This window comes from Drosophila bipectinata, chromosome XR (assembly GCF_030179905.1).
Source record: "Drosophila bipectinata strain 14024-0381.07 chromosome XR, DbipHiC1v2, whole genome shotgun sequence".
Taxonomy (NCBI): domain Eukaryota; kingdom Metazoa; phylum Arthropoda; class Insecta; order Diptera; family Drosophilidae; genus Drosophila; species Drosophila bipectinata.
The window spans coordinates 14,883,361-14,908,257 of record NC_091735.1 but is presented as its reverse complement, the minus strand read 5'-3'; the positions used below and the strand labels follow the sequence as shown (position 1 = coordinate 14,908,257).

Here is a 24,897-nt window from a genome sequence, read left to right as displayed (position 1 = left end):
TTTTCAGTAATTCAGAAATTTCTTTGGCGGATTTTCCAGTTGCATGGTGAAAATAAACCAATTGAATAATATTTTGGCACGTTAGACCTAGTAGGAATTGTTCATTAGGTCGAGTATAGTATAAAACCATGTTTGAAATTTTTCATACACCCTCAAATCTTGATTTATTTCGAAAGAACGGTTTTTCGAAAGTGTTTTGCTCTTAAAAATTCCTGAACGCGTAATTTTAGGCCGATTTTCAATTTTTTAACGTTTTTCAATAGTTAAATGTTGTAGCTTTTGAAAGAAAAATACATCTTTAATTTATTTAAATAGAAAGGATACAAATTTTACAAAAGAAACTGACATTTTTGAATTTTTGTCATGTTTTTCAAACTTTGACGCCATTTTTTCGGTACAACTTCCAAGAAATGGTATCATTCTTAACACATATCAATATTGTCTCGTCAATTCTGAAATTTCAAACATGGTTTTATACTATTCTCGACCTAATGAACGATTCCTACTAGGTCTCTTCAAAAGTTCCTCCAACTTTTCTTTTTTTTTCGCACTGTGTTATTTGACACAGTGAATTTTGACTATTTTTAGTTTTGTTGTTTATTAATCGATAAGAATTGATTTTTGAAGTTTGTTTTTGATCCCATATCATAGTTAATACTTTTAAGAATATTATAACTAAAAAAAAATTTTTTAAAAGCTTTGTGTTACCATGAAATACTCTCTTGAAAATACATTTTGGTGCCTTTTTATACCCTTGCAGAGGGTATTATAATTTTGGTCAAAAGTGTGCAACGCAGTGAAGGAGACATCTCCGACCCTATAAAGTATATATATTCTTGATCAGGATCACCTCCTGAGTTGATATGAGCATGTCCGTCTGTCCGTCTGTCCGTCTGTCTGTCCGTCTGTCTGTCTGTTTCTACGCGAACTAGTCTCTCAGTTTTAAAGCTATCGTCTTGAAACTATGCACACACCCTTCTTTCCTTTGCACGCAGTATATAAGTCGGAACGGCCCGGATCGGCCGACTATATCCTATAGCTGCCATATAACTGATTGATCGGAAATGGTATAACTTTGGTGTTTTTAGAGTTAGAGGGCTAAAAATTGACATGAGAGCTATTTTTGGCAAAATAATATGACATGCCAAATTTCATATGGATCGGCCGACTATATCCTATAGCTACCATATAACTGAACGATCGGAAATGACCCAACTTTCGCGTTTTTGAAGATAGAAAGGTGGAATTTAGTACAGATTCTATTTTTGGTCAGTTGATCCAACCTACTAAATTGCATAAGGATCGGCCCACTATATCCTATAGCTGCCATATAAATGAACGATCGGAAATTACCAAACTTTTGTGTTTTTGAAGATAGAAGTTTGGGATATTTTTAGGTTTGGTTTTTGTATTATATTAAATTGGGTTATATTATCATATTTTCATAAGGATCGGCCAACTATATCCGATGTTTGCGATATATATCCGGTTTTAACTGCAAGGGTATATAAACTTCGGCTCCGCCCGAAGTTAGCTTTTCTTTCTTGTTTATTTTGCAACCAATTACTTGACACTGTATGTGCGTGTGATTTCGTTCATATGTGTTGTTTCATGCTCTGTCGTAAGGCAGTTATGAACACCACTGATCTAAATTAAGTTCCAACTTTCCATCTTTAAAAAAAACCAAAGTTACAGCATTTCTGATCAATTAGTTATATGGCACCTATAGGATATAGTCGGACGATCCCGGTCGTTCCGACTTATATACTGCGTGCAAAGGAAAGAAGGGCGTGAGCAAAGTTTGAACTCGATAGCTTAAAACAGACATACAGGCATGCTTATATCAACTCAGAGGGGATCCTGATCAAGAATATATCTCATTATCTTGCTGGAACCAGAAATTATCAGAAAGACCCAGTTTTCTCGCGCTTTGGTGTAAATTCTTTTTTAGGATTTGCATATAAGCTTCGTTGTCCTTCGTGGAGTTCATAAACACCAGGTTTCCAACTCCATTTGCCGCCAAACAACCCCACACCATTACACCGCCACCACCGTGCTTCACAGTCGGAGTCAGGTATTGTACATAGAGGGATGTGCTGATTTTCCATCACACTAGCTTTCGTCCTTTAATGCCAAAAATTTTATTTACTTTCGTCGCTAAATATCACATCATTCCAGAAAGCTGGAGGCTCTTCCATGTATTTTTTGGCGACAGCTACACGCTTCTTTTTGTTGACCTCTGATATAAGGGATTTTTTTCTTGCAGTGCGGACATGAAGGTCCTCTCTTTTTAATATTATTCGGATTGTATCAGTATGAAGTTCCTTCTTAAACTTCTGTTTAATGTTCTGAGTAATTTAAGATGCCGTCACTTTGAGATTAAACCTAACAGTCTTCAAAACATCCCGCTTTTCACGTTCAGACAGTTTTGGCGGCCTTCCAGATCGTGGTTTTGACTTAACCGAGCCAGTTAAATATAAATTTTTTATCACTCTTTGTACGTTGGAGTGAGTTCTGTCAACAATTTTTCCGATTTCCCGGAAAGATTTCCCCTCGGTTCGGAGTTTTACGATTCATTTTCGTAAATCGGCTTCGATTTCTTTTGTCTTTTTGCCCATCGCGATATTTTCCAAGTAATGACAAAACTCGCAAAAATACTGACCAAAGTTAGGAATGTTGTTTTCACCGTTATTTGTGATCTAACGGTACTAAGAGCTGCTTACAGAGCGTATACAGAGTTATAAGTTTGTATGCATATTTTTTCCGCACCAAAAATAGATTTTCGTTATTATACCCTTGCAGAGGGCATTATAATTTTGTCCAAATGTGTGTGTAACGCAGTGAAGGACACATTTTTGACCGTATAAAGTATACATATATATTTTTGATCAGGATCACCTCCTGGGTTGATATAAGCATGTCCGTCTGTCTGTTTCTACGCACACTAATCTCTCTGTTTTAAAGCTATCGACTTGAAACTATGCACACTCCCTTCTTTCCTTTGCACGCAGTATATAAGTTTGACCGACCGGGATTGGCCGACTATATCCTACAGCTGCCATACTACTGATGGATCGTACATGGTATAACTTTGGTGTTTTTAGAGTTAGAAAGTTCGAATTTTGCATGAGTGCTATTTTTTGCAAAAATACGACATATCAAATATCATAATCGTGTTTTTAAAGATGGGAAGTTGGAAATTCTACAGATTCTATTTTTGGTTAGTTGATCCGACCAACCAAATTTCATAAAGATCGGCCGACTATATCTTATAGCTGCCATATAGCAGCATAACGATCGGAAATGGTATCTGGTAAAAATACCAACTGTGGTACTTATTTTGGCTAGGGACTTATTTTTAGCTTTATTTTAATAAATTGTTTATATTATGATATTTTCATAAGGATCGATCAACTATATTTGATATTTGCCATATATGTATATCCGGTTTAAACCGCAGGGGTATATCAACTTCGGCTCCGCCCGAAGCTGGCTTTCCTTTCTTGTTTTTATTTTTCTGATCGCCTGGTCCAAAATCTGCCATAAATTCTCAATAACATTGAGGTCTGGAGACTGTGCTGATGTTTTCACTACATGTGGGCAGTTTCAAACCAACCAAAGCTTCACATTGGCAGCAGTGTGCTTGATTTCATTGTCCTGGTAAAATCTAAATCGGTCCAGTATTCCCCATATTTCTGCATTTTGTGGCAAGTTTTCTTTAAAAATGTTCAGGTACATCTAAGCATCCATTGTTCCATCAATAAAAACTGCTTTTCCGACTCCAGATGCAGCCATACAGGCCCGTGCTTGACCGTAGTCTTTATGTTTTTTGGACAAAGCTCTGCATTCGCACGCCGCCAAACATATTTTCTGACATCAGACCCGATTAGACTTCGACGCCTTCGCAAAAATAACATCGTTCCAGAACGAAATCGGGTGAACTTCACTCTCCTTCACGATCTTGACACGTTCAAGCTTAACGTTCTTATGAACGGTTTTTTTCGAGCTACTTGACCATTAAAATTGTACTTGAGGAGCACGTTGCGGATGGTGTCTGGGCAACCTTTTTTGCCCATTTCCTCCTCCACCTCTGCAGCGATTTTTGGAGCCGATAGCTTTGGGTTCTCTTTTACTTTTTCTTACTATTCGGCGTGCTAGAGATTAGGGGTGCTCGAGAAACGATTTGTTAGTACATATTAAGCTATTTGAAATTTGTTAAGCTAAGAGGAGTAAGTAAGGAAATTTAAAATTCTATATTTTAAATTAGAGGGACAGGAAAGAGATGTAATAGAGTAGAGACCATTGTAGTTCGAACATAAATACCATAAAAGGGTCATGCAGTGCATATGTCGAACTACAACGGCTAAGGAACAGAGGACTAAAGTTTCGAGTCCTTCTATTAGGAATGTTAAAATTTAAGCGTGTTAGTAAATGCTGGCTATCTGCATCCCCGTTAATAAGGTTATGCAGAAAAACTACACCGAGCATTGTCCTACGATTTGTTAAGCTAGGTAAGTTTATAAGTAAAAGTCTGCTACTGTAGGATGGAAGCTGAAATTTGCATCCCAGTATAGACCTCTAAGTGCAAATATTAAAAAGTTCTTATTGGCCGTTACTACTGGGATTTAATTTATAAAGTAGCCAAAGTAATTAAAAGACCATATAAATTTGGGGTAACTCACAGATTTTGTAGTCCAACGACGAAAGATCGATCCTTCTCGGTGGAGTGGCTAAAACAAATGTAGCGCTTGGGCTAGCTGCCACAGTTACTAGGAAATCTGGGGGATAATGGCGGACTTTGACAAATTACAAAATAAACCCAGTGGTCAACTTGTTCCTAACATAGAAAGCACTTAATTTAACATTAGCTCTTTAGATTCATTAATGTAGATTTAATTAAATTACCAATTTTAGCAAATAATAAGCAAATAAAATGTGGATTAAAAATGGCTGGTTGAAACCGAGTGGCACAAGGCCCTCAAATGAAAACTTTTCGAATTTAGAGCCAATCAAACAAAATTTAAATTTTGGATTCTTTGTCTTATAATTGGGAGTCGTGGCCATTCAGGATAGAAATAGTGATTTTTGATTAAATTGAAACTATTAATTTCTACATGTTGCTGTTGAGGGAGTAGCATGACCCGGAGAGTGCGAAACAACTAGGCACGTAAAAGTGAGGTTTTGTACGAAACCTCACGTTGAGGTCCATGACCTGGGCCAACAAAAGAAATGGCGGCGCAGCCTATCTCCGTTACTCGGAAAAACTTTCTCGAGGCTATCTTCCGCACTAAAACATATGATTTTTTCCATATAACTCAATCGTTTGGGTCTATTCACATTTTCTTTATGTGAATTTTGGAGTCATTTTAGGCTTAGAGACCTACCTAATGATATGCCCCAACAAAGGCTGCACGGGAGAACGTTCACTCTTGGCCAACGTTCCGTATTGGCCACTGCTGAGCTTGCTCGCAGTGAGGTTGTACACGACCTCTCGAAGGAATATTTTGGCCCGACCTGAGCCAATAATGGGCAATAGGTTTTAATATTAATTCGTGAACAATAGCTCCTCTCCACTTACGCATACACACGGCAGCACGGAACTTTTAAGTCCGGCTCGTAAAATTTTATGGATCGTCTGTCGGTGGGTAATTTGCGACCACGCTTATCAACACTCTTTCTCGGCTGTTAATACCATTGAAATTAACAAAAATACTAACTATCAGTTAATAACTATTGCTACTGTAACTACTAAAATAGTACTAACAAGAAAGGAAAGCTAACTTCAGGCGGAGCCGAAGTTGATATACCCTTGCAGTTAAAACCGGATATATATCGCAAACATCGGATAAAGTTGGCCGATCCTTATAATAAAATCATAATAAAACCAATAAATTACAATAAAATATCTAAAAAAAAGTCCCAAGCTCCTATCTTCAAAAATACGAAAGTTGATATTGCAGCTATAGTATATAGTCGGCCGATCCTTATGAAATTTAGTAGGTTGTGTTATCTGACCAAAAATAGAATCTTTAATAAGTTTCAGCTTATCTTCCAAAACACGAAAGTTGGGTTGTTTCCAATCGTTCAGTTATATGACAGCTATAAGATATAGTCTATAGATATAGATATAGCCGATCCTTATGAAATTTGGCATGTCGTATTATTTAGCCAAAAGTAGCACTCATGTAAAATTTGAACTCTCTTACTCTAAAAACACTAAAGTTATACCATTCCCGATCAATCAGTTGTATGGCAGCTAGTCGGCCGATCCGAGCCGTTCCGACTTATATTCTGCGTGCAAAGGAAAGAAGGGTGTGTGCAAAGTTTCAAGACGATAGCTTTAAAACTGAGAAACTAGTTCGCGTAGAAACAGACAGACGGACAGACGGACATGCTCATATCAACTCAGGAGGTGATCCTGATCAAGAATATATATACTTTATAGGGTCGGAGATGTCTCCTTCACTGCGTTGCACACTTTTGGACAAAATTATAATACCCTCTGCAAGGGTATAAAAATAGTAGTCAAAAAAAAGTAGTGTCTGCTACATCATTCAGCTTTTGTCCGAATGAACTTGGTAACTTGAACACCTCTTGACCTACTGATAAAGATACTTCTCGTGATCGGAGATTGTAATGCTTTTCAATCTCAAAGGAATCTGGGCGATTGAACTTTAATGAACGGTCGTCAAACAAGTTCAATTTCCTTAAAAGAGAATACGTTGTCCCCCAGGTAACGTTGTATACTATCATGCACCGAAGATCTTAACGCACAACTGATTTTATTTAAAAGCTCATCCCAATCTTTCTGAACCGGATGAATATAGGCTCGGCCAGCGGTGAGCGTATGCCTAACCCCATATTGTTGCATTAATTTCTGGAATGTGTGAGAAAAAAATCGTGACCCGATGTCCGATACGACAGTCTCGGGAGTTCCAAAAGTCATAAATAACTCTCCCTCTAAATATTTTATTACGCTTGTACCTATTTTCCGTACTGCCTTCAGAAATACATATTTGTTGAAATGGTCAAGAACTATAAAGATGCCAATGTTACCACTCCGTGACCTAGGGTACGGTCCTAGAAAATCAACAAAAAGCCGTTGGAAAAACCGCTGACTCTCCGGCTTCAAATAAACTTTTGCTAATCAAATAAACTCTTTAAACTTTTGCTTCGACTGTTTTTTCTTGCAATCTTTTTCTCGGCTTCAAATACAGAACCAGCTATTGAAACTTGGTATCTAGCCAATATTGCACTCTCTTTCGCACATTTGGTCTCAGCAGATCTCCAAACATCGAAAAACTCCAAGTTGGCAAGCCTGAGGTTGCGACCTTAAAAAGTGATTTACGCAGAAAGTGCGCAAAAGGGCACTTTAATATTACATTCATACGAACAAGAATTGAATTACTTCCAACCCAGTATATATATTAAGGTCAAACTAGCTCAAAGACCGTTTATATCTCTAACTAAACATTAGTTTTTGTTATTGATTAACACACACAAAAGCTCTGTTAAAAACACTCAATTACAGGGACAATCCCAAACAAACCAACATTTGAGAATCGAAAACATATAGTACAAATCACTCCCTTTCGATGCCATAACAACTTTTTTATAAATTACTAAGTTTAGTTTATTAGCTTTAAATAGACTCTTTTTTCCGATAACAAGCACACGTGATCACGACACTCCGAACAGCTGTTTTTGAAAGCCGATAACTTAACGGAGCGTGGCTCTGTCAAAATTTCTGTTACGTAATATTGAAGTCTGATATTATACTAATATAATAACATCATAAAATCTTAATTATAAGAACTTTCGAAAAATGGGTTTTTGGCCAGAAAAAGTGGTCATCCGGCCTATAGTGCATTGCTATGTTGCTAATTTCGGGGATGCTTTCCAAAAGCTGAATCACCTCGTCATCCAAAGCAATATACTTTTTTGAGAACGCGGAAGTCTATTTTGACATCGATGATATTAGCGGGTCTGATGTCAGTAAAAGTGAAAGCATAAGGTATTATAAGCATAAGGAAAGCATCGTATTTATTCTGGACGTTTTTCGAGTGTGATTCAAGCGATAGTTTCGCATATCTTTATTTCGCGCTTCAAGCGCTTCCTCGGACATCATGCCGATTGGAAGGGAAGCATTCTTTATTATGTCTGCTCCATGAATAAAAATTTTTTGAATGGATGAAGGCATATGAAACCAAGGGTATTCTTTCACAAATATAGAAGCTTGATCCCATGTGTATTGGCGAAAAGCTTCAACATTAACATTGTACCCCCATGCCATAGTGCGTAAAATAACGCTTAATTTTTTAATAAGGTCAATGTTAACCCCTGTAATTGTAGACGTTAAATCTGGATCTTCGAATAGTGTTCTTTCTGTATTTCTATTATTCCCCGAACCCCGAACCAACCATGGGAATATCGACTATAATACTCATTTGTTTTCGGAGTGCAGTTTGAATTTCTGCCTTTCTTTGCGCAACTATTTCTTTATCTTCTCCGCGAACCAATTCCGCAGCCACGACCTGTTCTTCGCATGGGGTCGCACAGCGCCGCAATAGTATGGCTCGACTTCGTGCTTCTCAATCACGAGAGCAAAGTGAAGCAGCCCGTGAAACAGCTCGGTTGGCAATCGTCAAGCGAACAACAGAAGTCAACAAATAGATAATTTGTGTACTGGCGACTGAAGCCAAAGAAAAATTCAAATGTTTTTATATTTGGCGCCAAAGATCGTAAGCGTAGATTACCGATTAGGTAAACTAAGAGTTGCCATCCGAGATGCAGCTTCTTATCAGCTGTATGCAGGTATGCACTGGAAAGCTGTATTTACCTATGATGGCGCTGTGTTTGACTGACGTGTATTTCCGCTCTGGAATCTTAGGTTCTTTTCAATCGAACCTTCAGAGCAGAAAGACCTGTCCATGTAAGTTCCTTACCTTGACATGTGGGAGTCATTGCTCACACATGAGTTAAATTCTTTTTGGGTTATTTCTTTAGATTACCCAGATAAACCTGCCTAATCTGCCAACCCACCCAAGGAAGGAAGAAAAATAGGAACCCTTAGGAGTTACCGGCCTTGCCCAGGAAAATCCACCTCCACGTGGCTCATCCAACGGCCCGGCATCCAAGTGGAGCACACCCTGAGCCGGCCCAGCGATCCTCAGTGTCCCGCGGAGCGCCTTATTCATCCCATCGAGGGATCGGCAACTCCGTGGGCCAGCATTTTTTTTGATTGTGACAGTGGGCGAAAAAGCCTAGTGGGAGTGAAAAATGTGAATTTAACCTAAAGTCCCCAAAAAAACCACGTGTACACAGAGAAAAATATAAAACAAAAAACTATAATGGAAAAAAAATATTAAATAATAAAGATTAATGCTTGCAAGCTATAAAAAAAAGAAAAAAAAAAAAAACGTGAACGAAAAATGTGCAGAAACAAAAATTAAAATTTATTTTTTTTTTGGTTATACCAAAATTTTTAAGAGTAATACACTACAAACAATGAAGTGGGAATTTAAATAAATAAACCTAAAAATATAATTAAGCTAAAACAGTGCTAAAAAGCAAATTATTGTAGAAAGAATGAATGAAAAGGTGAAGCGAAAACCTAAAAGAAGATGTTAAAAGAATAAATAGTTAAAAAATGTTATAAATAAAGAATAAGTTAAAAAAATGGAAAATTTATATAAATAAAGTTAAAAATGTGAAAACGTGCGGCAAAGAGAAATTAGAAAGGCTCCTCGAAATTTGAATTGCTAAGTTTTATTTTTTTATTTTTTATTTTTTTTTGATTTTTTTTCCTTTTATTTTTGTTTTGGTTGCTGAGTTTGGTTTGAAAGAGCAAGAAGCACTGAAAGAAAAGCTCTGATGTGTTACAAAGAAATTTAAATTATTTGCGTCTCAGAATTTCCCGAAAATTATGGCAAACGACCCCCAAAATTCCGTTTTCAGCACGCCAGCGCGGGAGATCGATCTTTCGTCATGGAAATGCAAGTGAGTTTGTTTTCTTAATTTATATTTACTTTTTACAAAAAAAAAAAAAAAAAAATGAGCTGCATGAAATTATCATTTTTTTTGTTGGTGTAAGTAACATTCTCACTAAAACGAATTTTGCAAAAAAAGTAGAAAGATGGAAAAAAGAAGAATCTAAGAACGGTTATATTTACAGCGAGCTTATCTTTTAGTCAGCGAGCTTTGGCTACACTGAGAGAAATTTTGGAATGAATTTTATTTAATTTAATATTATTGAAATAAAAATAATTAGAGATTAGATGAGAATGAAAACATGAAAATATTTTAGATAAAAGAAAAGTTTTAAATACACTGAAAAAATATGTTTGAAAATTTTTATAAAGACTTGAAAAAAAAAAATTTTTTTTTTCCTTTTTAAATATGAAATGAACAACGCCAATTAACGAAATAGATTAACTTTATTTTCGAATTTCGCCTGCCAAGATAATTGCCACGTTTGGGATAGGAATTTAAATTTTTGTTTAATTTTTTTTATTAATCAGGCCATTACTTTAATGATTTTAATATCTTCTAACATTAATACATTTTTTTTTTTATTCCTTAATATTTAGTTTTAAGTTATTGTTATAATTACTATATTGCTACCCCCTAATTTTGAATATTTGATTACAATCTTTGGTTATAATTTTCTATCGCACAAAACAAAACATGTATCTTTTAATTATTACCTTTTATAACGTTTGAAAAAAATAATAATATAATGAATAACTAAACTTATAACTGAACCACGCTGTTGTTTCTCAGACCCTAGGATGTGAAGGGATCCTCAGAGCCATGCTCGAGCGGAGAGGGTCGTAGGTTGGGTAGGGCATAGAGCGTACACATTCCAGCTGTGTATCGCAACCTTTCTTTTTATTTCTCACCTCTTTTTCTTTCCCTTTCTTCTGGTTTCTCTGAAACGGTCCTTCTGTTCTTCCGGTTATCGTTTAGCTCTAGATATTTTTACAGTTTTCCTGTTTGAGTATTTTTTTGTCGCTGCACGCTATTTTCGATTTCTAATTAATAATAATGTGTAGTTGTGTGGGATTCTGTACGGAGCAAGACCACCACCCCCCAAGCCGACGAGCCCGAGCCGGAATAGTAAAGCGTGCCCCGCAAGTATAGAATCCCGGATTGATCACCACTACCGTTACACGTTACAGATAATTATTTATTATTAATTAAGAAAAAGTGGCGCCCAACGTGTGTGGCCTTAGTGAATAAATTCAAGTTCATTAAGACTCGCGAAGGACATAATTTCAGAAACTCTTTGATTTCTTCGTTACTTTAAAATTTCACCTTTCTAAATTTTCGATTGTGTTCGAATTCCTGGAATTCATGCCGAAAGAATATCAGTATTCAAAGCTGGCCGGAATTGGATCATTAAGCGGGAATTTCCTACCTCAAGCAGAAGTGACTGGAGTTTTCAGTCGCAGGAAAACAGATTTAAAAATCAAAACTTCGGTTGATTTTCTGTCCGCGATCGAAAAACCAATCACTGAGCTACTCAAACTGTTCTATGAAGGAAGTTATCGATGAACAAAGAGGAAAATACTGGCACAACTTGCGAGAAGTGTCGTATCCTATCTTCGTAACTTCTGAATCTAAATTCTTACTACTGGAAGGAAAACTTGTTTACACTGGAATACGAGTGTAAGAGTACACCGTCCAAAACTTAGGTAGAAAGAAAGGATTATCTTTCGAATAAGTTTAAGTCAATTTGAACGAATTTTCTTCCAAACTCCATACACCTTTTGAGAAATGTAAGAAAAGAGAATGTACATATCCTTGGGGACGAGAACAACAAGCTAAGGGTTCAGTTTATATAAATTTTATTGAGTTATATTTTTCTTTATTATATTGAGATATTTTTTTTTTCTCGTGTGTCACAGTTTTTGAGAATTATTTGAGTATGATGGGGTTAGATCGATCGCCGAATAGGAGAGTCGGAAGTGCCTCAAATTCTTTGTGTTCTATATGTCAAGTTGACATTAGTTCAGCAAACGCATATACAACAACATGTCAGCACGAATTCCACAGAGAATGTATCGAAGCTCATTGGAAGAACAGTGAGAAGTGTCCAGTTTGCGAATCGGCATGTAGAGCCACAGCATCTAAAACTGCCGAAAAAGTAGTTCGAGAAACTCGAAGTAGATCTAAAGCTACTCCGCCAAGCTAAGCTACTTAGATTACCCAGATAAACCTGCCTAATCTGCCAACCCACCCAAGGAAGGAAGAAAAATAGGAACCCTTAGGAGTTACCGGCCTTGCCCAGGAAAATCCACCTCCACGTGGCTCATCCAACGGCCCGGCATCCAAGTGGAGCACACCCTGAGCCGGCCCAGCGATCCTCAGTGTCCCGCGGAGCGCCTTATTCATCCCATCGAGGGATCGGCAACTCCGTGGGCCAGCATTTTTTTTGATTGTGACAGTGGGCGAAAAAGCCTAGTGGGAGTGAAAAATGTGAATTTAACCTAAAGTCCCCAAAAAAACCACGTGTACACAGAGAAAAATATAAAACAAAAAACTATAATGGAAAAAAAATATTAAATAATAAAGATTAATGCTTGCAAGCTATAAAAAAAAGAAAAAAAAAAAAAACGTGAACGAAAAATGTGCAGAAACAAAAATTAAAATTTATTTTTTTTTTGGTTATACCAAAATTTTTAAGAGTAATACACTACAAACAATGAAGTGGGAATTTAAATAAATAAACCTAAAAATATAATTAAGCTAAAACAGTGCTAAAAAGCAAATTATTGTAGAAAGAATGAATGAAAAGGTGAAGCGAAAACCTAAAAGAAGATGTTAAAAGAATAAATAGTTAAAAAATGTTATAAATAAAGAATAAGTTAAAAAAATGGAAAATTTATATAAATAAAGTTAAAAATGTGAAAACGTGCGGCAAAGAGAAATTAGAAAGGCTCCTCGAAATTTGAATTGCTAAGTTTTATTTTTTTATTTTTTATTTTTTTTTGATTTTTTTTCCTTTTATTTTTGTTTTGGTTGCTGAGTTTGGTTTGAAAGAGCAAGAAGCACTGAAAGAAAAGCTCTGATGTGTTACAAAGAAATTTAAATTATTTGCGTCTCAGAATTTCCCGAAAATTATGGGAAAAGCCCCCCAAAATTCCGTTTTCAGCACGCCAGCGCGGGAGATCGATCTTTCGTCATGGAAATGCAAGTGAGTTTGTTTTCTTAATTTATATTTACTTTTTACAAAAAAAAAAAAAAAAAATGAGCTGCATGAAATTATCATTTTTTTTGTTGGTGTAAGTAACATTCTCACTAAAACGAATTTTGCAAAAAAAGTAGAAAGATGGAAAAAAGAAGAATCTAAGAACGGTTATATTTACAGCGAGCTTATCTTTTAGTCAGCGAGCTTTGGCTACACTGAGAGAAATTTTGGAATGAATTTTATTTAATTTAATATTATTGAAATAAAAATAATTAGAGATTAGATGAGAATGAAAACATGAAAATATTTTAGATAAAAGAAAAGTTTTAAATACACTGAAAAAATATGTTTGAAAATTTTTATAAAGACTTGAAAAAAAAAAATTTTTTTTTTCCTTTTTAAATATGAAATGAACAACGCCAATTAACGAAATAGATTAACTTTATTTTCGAATTTCGCCTGCCAAGATAATTGCCACGTTTGGGATAGGAATTTAAATTTTTGTTTAATTTTTTTTATTAATCAGGCCATTACTTTAATGATTTTAATATCTTCTAACATTAATACATTTTTTTTTTTATTCCTTAATATTTAGTTTTAAGTTATTGTTATAATTACTATATTGCTACCCCCTAATTTTGAATATTTGATTACAATCTTTGGTTATAATTTTCTATCGCACAAAACAAAACATGTATCTTTTAATTATTACCTTTTATAACGTTTGAAAAAAATAATAATATAATGAATAACTAAACTTATAACTGAACCACGCTGTTGTTTCTCAGACCCTAGGATGTGAAGGGATCCTCAGAGCCATGCTCGAGCGGAGAGGGTCGTAGGTTGGGTAGGGCATAGAGCGTACACATTCCAGCTGTGTATCGCAACCTTTCTTTTTATTTCTCACCTCTTTTTCTTTCCCTTTCTTCTGGTTTCTCTGAAACGGTCCTTCTGTTCTTCCGGTTATCGTTTAGCTCTAGATATTTTTACAGTTTTCCTGTTTGAGTATTTTTTTGTCGCTGCACGCTATTTTCGATTTCTAATTAATAATAATGTGTAGTTGTGTGGGATTCTGTACGGAGCAAGACCACCACCCCCCAAGCCGACGAGCCCGAGCCGGAATAGTAAAGCGTGCCCCGCAAGTATAGAATCCCGGATTGATCACCACTACCGTTACACGTTACAGATAATTATTTATTATTAATTAAGAAAAAGTGGCGCCCAACGTGTGTGGCCTTAGTGAATAAATTCAAGTTCATTAAGACTCGCGAAGGACATAATTTCAGAAACTCTTTGATTTCTTCGTTACTTTAAAATTTCACCTTTCTAAATTTTCGATTGTGTTCGAATTCCTGGAATTCATGCCGAAAGAATATCAGTATTCAAAGCTGGCCGGAATTGGATCATTAAGCGGGAATTTCCTACCTCAAGCAGAAGTGACTGGAGTTTTCAGTCGCAGGAAAACAGATTTAAAAATCAAAACTTCGGTTGATTTTCTGTCCGCGATCGAAAAACCAATCACTGAGCTACTCAAACTGTTCTATGAAGGAAGTTATCGATGAACAAAGAGGAAAATACTGGCACAACTTGCGAGAAGTGTCGTATCCTATCTTCGTAACTTCTGAATCTAAATTCTTACTACTGGAAGGAAAACTTGTTTACACTGGAATACGAGTGTAAGAGTACACCGTCCAAAACTTAGGTAGAAAGAAAGGATTATCTTTCGAATAAGTTTAAGTCAATTTGAACGAATTTTCTTCCAAACTCCATACACCTTTTGAGAAATGTAAGAAAAGAGAATGTACATATCCTTGGGGACGAGAACAACAAGCTAAGGGTTCAGTTTATATAAATTTTATTGAGTTATATTTTTCTTTATTATATTGAGATATTTTTTTTTTCTCGTGTGTCACAGTTTTTGAGAATTATTTGAGTATGATGGGGTTAGATCGATCGCCGAATAGGAGAGTCGGAAGTGCCTCAAATTCTTTGTGTTCTATATGTCAAGTTGACATTAGTTCAGCAAACGCATATACAACAACATGTCAGCACGAATTCCACAGAGAATGTATCGAAGCTCATTGGAAGAACAGTGAGAAGTGTCCAGTTTGCGAATCGGCATGTAGAGCCACAGCATCTAAAACTGCCGAAAAAGTAGTTCGAGAAACTCGAAGTAGATCTAAAGCTACTCCGCCGGTTAATAATCCTTTAGATGAGGGACCTTCTACTTCAATACGAAGTTCTAGCAATAATAATACGAATTCAAGTATTATTACAGCCAACGCAGTCGCTTTGTTAGCCATGGAGCAGAGGATGTTAGCCACTCTCTCTGAGAAGATGTCTGAAATAATACAGAATGCTGTCTCGGAAAGTGTGAATCGAGTGACGCTCACACCAATTCCAGCTCAGCCCCAGCTCCAAGATCAGGTGCCAAGAGTTTTTGATAGAGTCGAAACTCCACGCTCTCCTGCTTCCCAACGCACGGTTGCATCTGAATTACTAACGCGGCCAGATAAAGTGGTCCACATTCTCAATGGTTGGAAAATTAAATTTTCTGGAGAAAGTATGTCTGTTGACAATTTTATTTATAGGGTCGAAGCCCTCACAAGGCAAATGCTGGACGGAAACTTTACCGTTTTGTGTAGGAACTGCAGTGTTCTATTCGAAGGGAAAGCCAACGAGTTTTATTGGCGGTACCATAAGGCGTACGGTGAAATCTCTTGGGAGGATTTTTGTGCGGCCTTACGACTTCAATTCAGGCACAGTAGAGATGATAATGACATAGAGGAAATAATTAGAATGACTAAACAGAAACCAAACGAATCCTTCGATAGCTTCTACGACAACATTTCAGGACTAATTGATCAGTTAGAACAGCCCTGGGAGTCAAGTAAACTTGTCCGAGTACTTAAAAGTAATCTTCGTCCTGAAATTCGGCATGAAATCCTGAATCTGGAGATAAAAACGGTGTCCGAATTAAGGGAGATTTGTAGGCGTCGCGAAGCATTTCTCGCTGATGTCAAGAGATGTAGTGGGTACACTAAGGTTGTTCCTTTTAGGCGTGAAGTAGCTGAATTTGGAGATGAAATGGTAGATCTCCAAGAATCAGAACCTGAGGGCGAGGCAGAAATCGAAGCCTTTTCCTTGAAATGCTGGAACTGCCAAGGCGAAGGACATAGGTATCAGGATTGTCTCTCAGAGAGACGTGTTTTTTGTTACGGATGCGGCGCGGCTAACACGTACAAGCCAAGTTGCAGTAAATGTTCAAAAAACTCCAAGCAAGGCATATCGAAGTCGCAATACAAACAGAAGACTTCATATGCCAGTCGAAATCAGTCTACAATGACCGACCAATAGAGGACACTCTTCAAAGTGTATCTCTCTCTTCCCCAGACGAACAAATAGTCCCAGATAGCTCTCTGCTTCATAGCAAAATTTCAAAGTTAAGGGACGTCGCAATCCATGAAGTACAAAAGGTAGCTAACGTAGCTAAACGAAATTCACGAAGGTTAAAGGCTTTTTGGAAAAATGTGAAAAGATGCAAAGACAGTTTGAAACACATTAATTCCATACCCGCAGGAACTAGAGATCCTCGACCGTTTCTACCGGTTCAATTGCTCGATCGCGTTGTATACGGTTTGTTAGATTCGGGAGCTTCGATTAGTTGCATAGGAGAAGAATTAGCTAAGGAAGTGATAAAGAATAAGGAATACCGAGCCATAAAAGGCAGCGCTGCGACAGCAGACGGGAAATCCCAAAATATAGTAGGAGTTCTAAACATTGACGTAGAATACGGCAATGATAAGAAGCCTTTAAAACTGTGGGTCGTACCTTCACTCAAACAAGATTTATATCTTGGCATAGACTTTTGGAAGTTATACGATCTTCTTCCAACACATTTAAAGATTTCGGAAATAGAATCGCCTAAGGTAGCCCGCCCAGATGAGGTGGATCAACACGATTTGTCGGAAGACGAAAAAGCTAAATTGGCAAATACTATAAGTTGTTTTCCTTCTTTTACTCAGGAAGGATTAGGCAGGACAAATTTGATAACTCACACTATTGATGTAGGAATGGCGAAGCCCATCAAACAGCGGCATTTCCCTGTATCTCCTGCAGTCGAGAAGGCAATGTATACGGAAATCGACAGAATGTTGCAATTGGGTGTGATAGAGGAATCGGAGAGTGCATGGTCCTCCCCGATAGTGATGGTTACTAAACCAGGGAAAGTTAGAATATGTTTAGATTGCCGGAAAGTCAATAGTTTCACGGAAAAGGACGCGTACCCTCTTCCCCAAATAAATGGGATTTTGAGCCGATTACCGAAAGCAGAAATTATAACTAGCTTAGACTTAAAGGATGCTTATTGGCAAGTGCCTTTAGATGTTCAGTCGCGCGATAAGACTGCGTTCACGGTACCAGGTAGACCGTTATACCAATTTAAAGTAATGCCGTTTGGCTTATGCAATGCTACGAGCACCATGTCTCGTTTAATGGACAAGGTAGTGCCAGCTCACATGAGGAACGAAGTTTTTATATATTTAGATGATCTTCTAATAGTATCTGCAAGTTTTGAAGATCACCTCGAAGTTCTCAGGGAGTTAGCATTGCACATCAGGCGTGCAGGTTTGACAATCAACATTGGCAAAAGTCACTTCTGCATGCGGCGAGTGCGTTATCTAGGTCATATAATAGGTGACGGCGGAATCCGTACAGACCCAGAAAAGGTGTCTGCGATTACCAACTTTCCTTTACCAAAAAGCCTAAAGAACTTGAGAAGCTTTATGGGGATGTGTGGATGGTATCGGAAATTCGTGCCAAATTTTGCGTCTCTATCTGCTCCTTGATTCTAGCGCAATTGTGAAGTATCTAGACAGTGAACTGTTTATGACTTTTGGAGTCCCTGAAACGATAGTGTCAGATAACGGGTCCCAATTTCGGTCGAAAGCGTTTCGAGGATTAATGCAGGAATATAGCATTAATCATACTCTGACTGCTGTTTATTCACCTCAGGCTAACGCCTCGGAGCGTGTAAATAGGTCGGTCATATCCGCCATTAGAGCGTATATACGCCCGGATCAGAAGGATTGGGATGAAGTTCTGAACAGGATATCCTGTGCGCTGAGGTCTTCCATACACTCCAGCCTTGGAACAAGTCCGTACTACATGGCTTTTGGACAGCATATGGTTACCTCTGGTTCAACCTATTCTCTGCTCCGACGTTTAAATCTTTTGAACGATCGTTCGCTACGATTTGGCAGGCAGGATTCTTTCGAAATAGTTCGCAAACAAGCATGCGAGCAAATGTACAGAAAGCACGAGGAAAACAAGAAGCGCTATGATCTCCGTACTCGTAATGTCACGTATACTGAAGGTCAAGAGGTATATCGACGTAACTTTAAGCAAAGCTGCTTTCAAACTGGATATAACGCCAAATTCGGTCCAATGTTTGTAAAGTCTCGGATTCGAAGAAAGATCGGTAACCTCTACTATGAACTGGAAGACCTTCAAGGAAAAGTTGTAGGTACTTACCACGCTAAAGACATTCGACAATAGCTTCAGTCGGAATCAGTCTAGAGTATTCTCTCGATCATACCCTAGTCTGATTTTAGCGGGGGGGTTTTGTACTGGCGACTGAAGCCAAAGAAAAATTCAAATGTTTTTATATTTGGCGCCAAAGATCGTAAGCGTAGATTACCGATTAGGTAAACTTAGAGTTGCCATCCGAGATGCAGCTTCTTATCAGCTGTATGCAGGTATGCACTGGAAAGCTGTATTTACCTATGATGGCGCTGTGTTTGACTGACGTGTATTTCCGCTCTGGAATCTTAGGTTCTTTTCAATCGAACCTTCAGAGCAGAAAGACCTGTCCATGTAAGTTCCTTACCTTGACATGTGGGAGTCATTGCTCACACATGAGTTAAATTCTTTTTGGGTTATTTCTTTAGATTACCCAGATAAACCTGCCTAATCTGCCAACCCACCCAAGGAAGGAAGAAAAATAGGAACCCTTAGGAGTTACCGGCCTTGCCCAGGAAAATCCACCTCCACGTGGCTCATCCAACGGCCCGGCATCCAAGTGGAGCACACCCTGAGCCGGCCCAGCGATCCTCAGTGTCCCGCGGAGCGCCTTATTCATCCCATCGAGGGATCGGCAACTCCGTGGGCCAGCATTTTTTTTGATTGTGACAGTGGGCGAAAAAGCCTAGTGGGAGTGAAAAATGTGAATTTAACCTAAAGTCCCCAAAAAAACCACGTGTACACAGAGAAAAATATAAAACAAAAAACTATAATGGAACAAAAATATTAAATAATAAAGATTAATGCTTGCGAGCTATAAAAAAAAGAAAAAAAAAAAAAACGTGAACGAAAAATGTGCAGAAACAAAAATTAAAATTTATTTTTTTTTTGGTTATACCAAAATTTTTAAGAGTAATACACTACAAACAATGAAGTGGGAATTTAAATAAATAAACCTAAAAATATAATTCAGCTAAAACAGTGCTAAAAAGCAAATTATTGTAGAAAGAATGAATGAAAAGGTGAAGCGAAAACCTAAAAGAAGATGTTAAAAGAATAAATAGTTAAAAAATGTTATAAATAAAGAATAAGTTAAAAAAATGGAAAATTTATATAAATAAAGTTAAAAATGTGAAAACGTGCGGCAAAGAGAAATTAGAAAGGCTCCTCGAAATTTGAATTGCTAAGTTTTATTTTTTTATTTTTTATTTTTTTTTGATTTTTTTTCCTTTTATTTTTGTTTTGGTTGCTGAGTTTGGTTTGAAAGAGCAAGAAGCACTGAAAGAAAAGCTCTGATGTGTTACAAAGAAATTTAAATTATTTGCGTCTCAGAATTTCCCGAAAATTATGGGAAAAGCCCCCCAAAATTCCGTTTTCAGCACGCCAGCGCGGGAGATCGATCTTTCGTCATGGAAATGCAAGTGAGTTTGTTTTCTTAATTTATATTTACTTTTTACAAAAAAAAAAAAAAAAAAAATGAGCTGCATGAAATTATCATTTTTTTTGTTGGTGTAAGTAACATTCTCACTAAAACGAATTTTGCAAAAAAAGTAGAAAGATGGAAAAAAGAAGAATCTAAGAACGGTTATATTTACAGCGAGCTTATCTTTTAGTCAGCGAGCTTTGGCTACACTGAGAGAAATTTTGGAATGAATTTTATTTAATTTAATATTATTGAAATAAAAATAATTAGAGATTAGATGAGAATGAAAACATGAAAATATTTTAGATAAAAGAAAAGTTTTAAATACACTGAAAAAATATGTTTGAAAATTTTTATAAAGACTTGAAAAAAAAAAATTTTTTTTTTCCTTTTTAAATATGAAATGAACAACGCCAATTAACGAAATAGATTAACTTTATTTTCGAATTTCGCCTGCCAAGATAATTGCCACGTTTGGGATAGGAATTTAAATTTTTGTTTAATTTTTTTTATTAATCAGGCCATTACTTTAATGATTTTAATATCTTCTAACATTAATACATTTTTTTTTTTATTCCTTAATATTTAGTTTTAAGTTATTGTTATAATTACTATATTGCTACCCCCTAATTTTGAATATTTGATTACAATCTTTGGTTATAATTTTCTATCGCACAAAACAAAACATGTATCTTTTAATTATTACCTTTTATAACGTTTGAAAAAAATAATAATATAATGAATAACTAAACTTATAACTGAACCACGCTGTTGTTTCTCAGACCCTAGGATGTGAAGGGATCCTCAGAGCCATGCTCGAGCGGAGAGGGTCGTAGGTTGGGTAGGGCATAGAGCGTACACATTCCAGCTGTGTATCGCAACCTTTCTTTTTATTTCTCACCTCTTTTTCTTTCCCTTTCTTCTGGTTTCTCTGAAACGGTCCTTCTGTTCTTCCGGTTATCGTTTAGCTCTAGATATTTTTACAGTTTTCCTGTTTGAGTATTTTTTTGTCGCAGCACGCTAATTTCGATTTCTAATTAATAATAATGTGTAGTTGTGTGGGATTCTGTACGGAGCAAGACCACCACCCCCCAAGCCGACGAGCCCGAGCCGGAATAGTAAAGCGTGCCCCGCAAGTATAGAATCCCGGATTGATCACCACTACCGTTACACGTTACATTTGCGACGCAGAAAAAGATATTTAGCTGATTTGAATCGAGCTGCGTTTCGATACAATGATTACAGCTTTCATCCTAGCGTTTGCATTGGGCAAATGGACGTTGTTTGCGAGTATTGTGGTTCATTAAAGTTTTCCGGAGAAACGCCTGGATTATGCTGCGTTAATGGTAAAGTGAAATTGCCAGTGTTGACTCCGCCACATGAGCCATTGTATTCATTGCTTTGCGGCGAAACACAAGAATCACGCCACTTTCTTGCAAATACTCGAAAATACAATAGTTGTTTCCAAATGACGTCAAACCTCAAGGAGGTTTTAATCCGACATTTAAGGTATTTATTTTTGTACTTACATAGAATGTAGTTAAAGAATAACTTAGTTTATCTATTGGTATGTATTATACTACTCTCCTACAGAAAAAGTGTTTATAACCCAGTTAATACTGTCTGGTTTTTATTTTGTTTCAAGGATACAAGGACAGATTCACCATCGAATTGGATCATTACTACTTTTCGAAGATACACAGAATAAACTTTTACAAATATATTTCATGGGCAACATGGAAGAACAACTTGATCGACGCCTAGGGATCAATGCAGGAATGAAGCGAGCAATTCTTCAAGACTTGCAGTGTCTGCTTCATGAACATCATGCGTTGGTCAGGTTGTTTAAGAGTGCTTTAGAGCGCATGCCAAATGATGACTATAAAGTTGTCATCAAAACAGATAAACGACCATCTGGAACACACGAACGCACATTTAATGCTCCAACAGTAGACGAAGTTGCCATCCTGATTGTTGGTGAACAATTGGAAAAACGGAACTACATATTATGTAGTACATAATTCAAAATAAGATCATTGGAACAATGCATTCATTCAAATCTATTGACTGCGTCACAAATGAAGATGAAGCCACCAACTATCCAATTGAATTTTTAAACTCTTTGGACGTGCCTGGCTTACCACCGTACAATTTACGCCTAAAGGTTGGCTCTGTAGTAATCATGCTTCGAAACATAAACCAACCAAAACTGTGCAACGGTACGCGTTTGGTGGTTAGTAAATTGATGAACAATGTAATTGACGCTACGATAATGATAGGAAAATTCAAAGGTGAGGAAGTTCTCATTCCGAGGATCCCGATGATCCCAACCGATTTGCCGTTTGAATTTAAAAGACTTCAATTTCCGATACGTCTTGCATTTGCCATGACAATCAACAAATCACAAGGCCAATCCTTAAAAGTTTGTGGTTTAAATCTAGAACATTCATGTTGTTCCCATGGTCAATTATACGTGGCATGTTCACGGGTCGGAAGACCATCTGCGTTGTTTGTTTTTGCGCCTGATAATAAAACAAAAAATGTCGTGTATCACAAGGTGCTTAAGTGAAAAGCAACCTATGTATTAAAATACAGAAATAATAATGAATGATTAATGTAGTTATTTAATTTTATTTTGTATTTTTTCGAATAACATAAAAAAAAACAAGAAAGGAAAGCTAACTTCGGGCGGAGCCGAAGTTTATATACCCTTGCAGTTTAAACCGGATATATATCGCAAACATCGGATATAGTTGGCCGATCCCTATGGGAATATGAATATATAATCCAATTTATTACAATACAAAATCTAAAAAAAAGTCTCAAGCTTCTATCTTCAAAAATACCAAAGTTGGTATTTCTACCAAAAACCATTTCCGATCGTTCAGTTATAGGGCAGCTATAAGATATAGTCGGCCGATCGTTATGAAATTTGGTAGGTCGGATTAACTGACCAAGAATATAATCTGTACCACGTTCCAGCTTTCTATCTTCAAAAACGCGAAAGTTGGGTCATTTCCGATCGTTCAGTTATATGACAGCTATAGTATTATTTTGCCAAAAATAGCGCTCGTGTAAAATGAACTCGCTCGTGAACTCTCTAACTCTAAAAACACCGAAGTTATACCATTTCCGATCAATCAGTTATATGGCAGCTATAGGATATAGTCGGCCGATCCGGGCCGTTCCGACTTATATACTGCGTGCAAAGGAAAGAAGGGTGTGTGCAAAGTTTCAAGTCGATAGCTTTAAAACTGAGAGACTACTTCGCGTAGAAACAGACAGACAAAATTATAATACCCTCTGCAAGGGTATAAAAAATGCTTATTTATTGCCATTAAGGCGGAACAAAGTTCGCCGCGTCAGCTAGTAAACAATAAAAGTACGGCAATTACAATAATGTATAGTGAACGACATAGAAGAAGGCTTAAGTAGCAGCAAAAAGAAAAATATAAAGGAAAGTTAACTTCCACAGTGGGGAACGAAAATGTGCCCAAAGGAGAAGTGGAAATTATTAGAGAAAATTTACAATATGTAAATAATTACAGTGAAGCTAATTTTTTTGGGGAAATAATTTATGAAGACAATATTGACAATGAACTAAAGACGAAAAGAAACGACGGTAACAATAACTTAAATGACGATCTTAAAAAATGGTTTCTAAAACATAGGCCAACGCGTGACTGTGCAATTGATTTAGTTCGAATACTAAAAAAAAATAGTTTAGATGTCGGACCATTTTACAAATACAGTGCGCCTAAAAAAGATGAAATAATGCAAATGAGTAGTGGCCTTTATTTGCACATTGGCATTAAAACTCAGATTGCTAAGCTTTTGAATTTAATTAACTTTACTGAAGACATAACTATTGACATAAACATTGATGGAATTCCTCTATTCAAAAGTTTAAATTCTCAACTATGGCCAATTTTAATAAAAGTGACAAATATTACAAATTCTCCTATTTTCCCTGTTGGAATATTTTTGGGAAAATCTAAGCCCAATAATCTGGACGAATTTTTAAGCCACACAACAAAGAGTGAAGACTTAATAACTGACGAGGACTTCAAAAGTAGGAAATATTCCGATCATCACTTAAAACAATATTTAACAAAAATTACACCCCTTGAAACCGTGAATGTAAAAATGGTTTCCCAAATTCCACTAGACTGCATGCATTTTTTTGTAATTTATATTTTTTTTAGTAATATTTTTTGGGCAAAAATAGTCGATAATAATATTTTTGAGTTGGTATTTCCGATATTTTATGTTTGGTCACTCTTTAGCCAGAAATTATTAAGTTATCTTATCACGCCTGGAAGTACGGTTCCATCTGAACGGTTGGCTTCTGCCATTAAATGTATTGTCTGTGACTCCCGTAGTCGAATGACAGACCAGCATATAACCGAAAGAGTTTTTTTTTAAATCATTGAAGAAAGATTTGTTTTGTAATTAAGAGTAATTAAGAGCATTAAATAAGATAATTAGGTAATTAGCATTATTTAGTACATATTCCATAAATTAAGTTTTAAAAAACTTTTTTTTTTATATTAAGTTTTTTTATAATTAAATTTGAATACAATGTCCTTAATAATTTTGTTATTTTTTATTTTAAATAACGTAAATAAAAGTTGCTTGAGAGTGGGTATAAATATTTGTTGTTTTTAAATTCACTTTTTAAATAAAAAATAGCTCTTATTTGCAGTTCATGGCGGATGAAAACACATATTAAAACCTTTTTTTAAATTTACAAATAACCTTT

General features: G+C 36.4%; 2 long non-coding RNA genes across 2 annotated transcripts; both read left to right on the top strand.

The window, feature by feature from the left end:
* Positions 1–8,687: 8,687 nt before the first annotated feature.
* LOC138925666 (uncharacterized) lies at positions 8,688–10,271 on the top strand. The gene is made up of 2 exons (XR_011441851.1): positions 8,688–8,932; positions 9,007–10,271. It is a non-coding gene; the product is annotated as an uncharacterized lncRNA (long non-coding RNA).
* Positions 10,272–18,042: 7,771 nt separating this feature from the next.
* LOC122321922 (uncharacterized) lies at positions 18,043–20,406 on the top strand. The gene is made up of 2 exons (XR_011441824.1): positions 18,043–19,066; positions 19,141–20,406. It is a non-coding gene; the product is annotated as an uncharacterized lncRNA (long non-coding RNA).
* Positions 20,407–24,897: the final 4,491 nt, after the last annotated feature.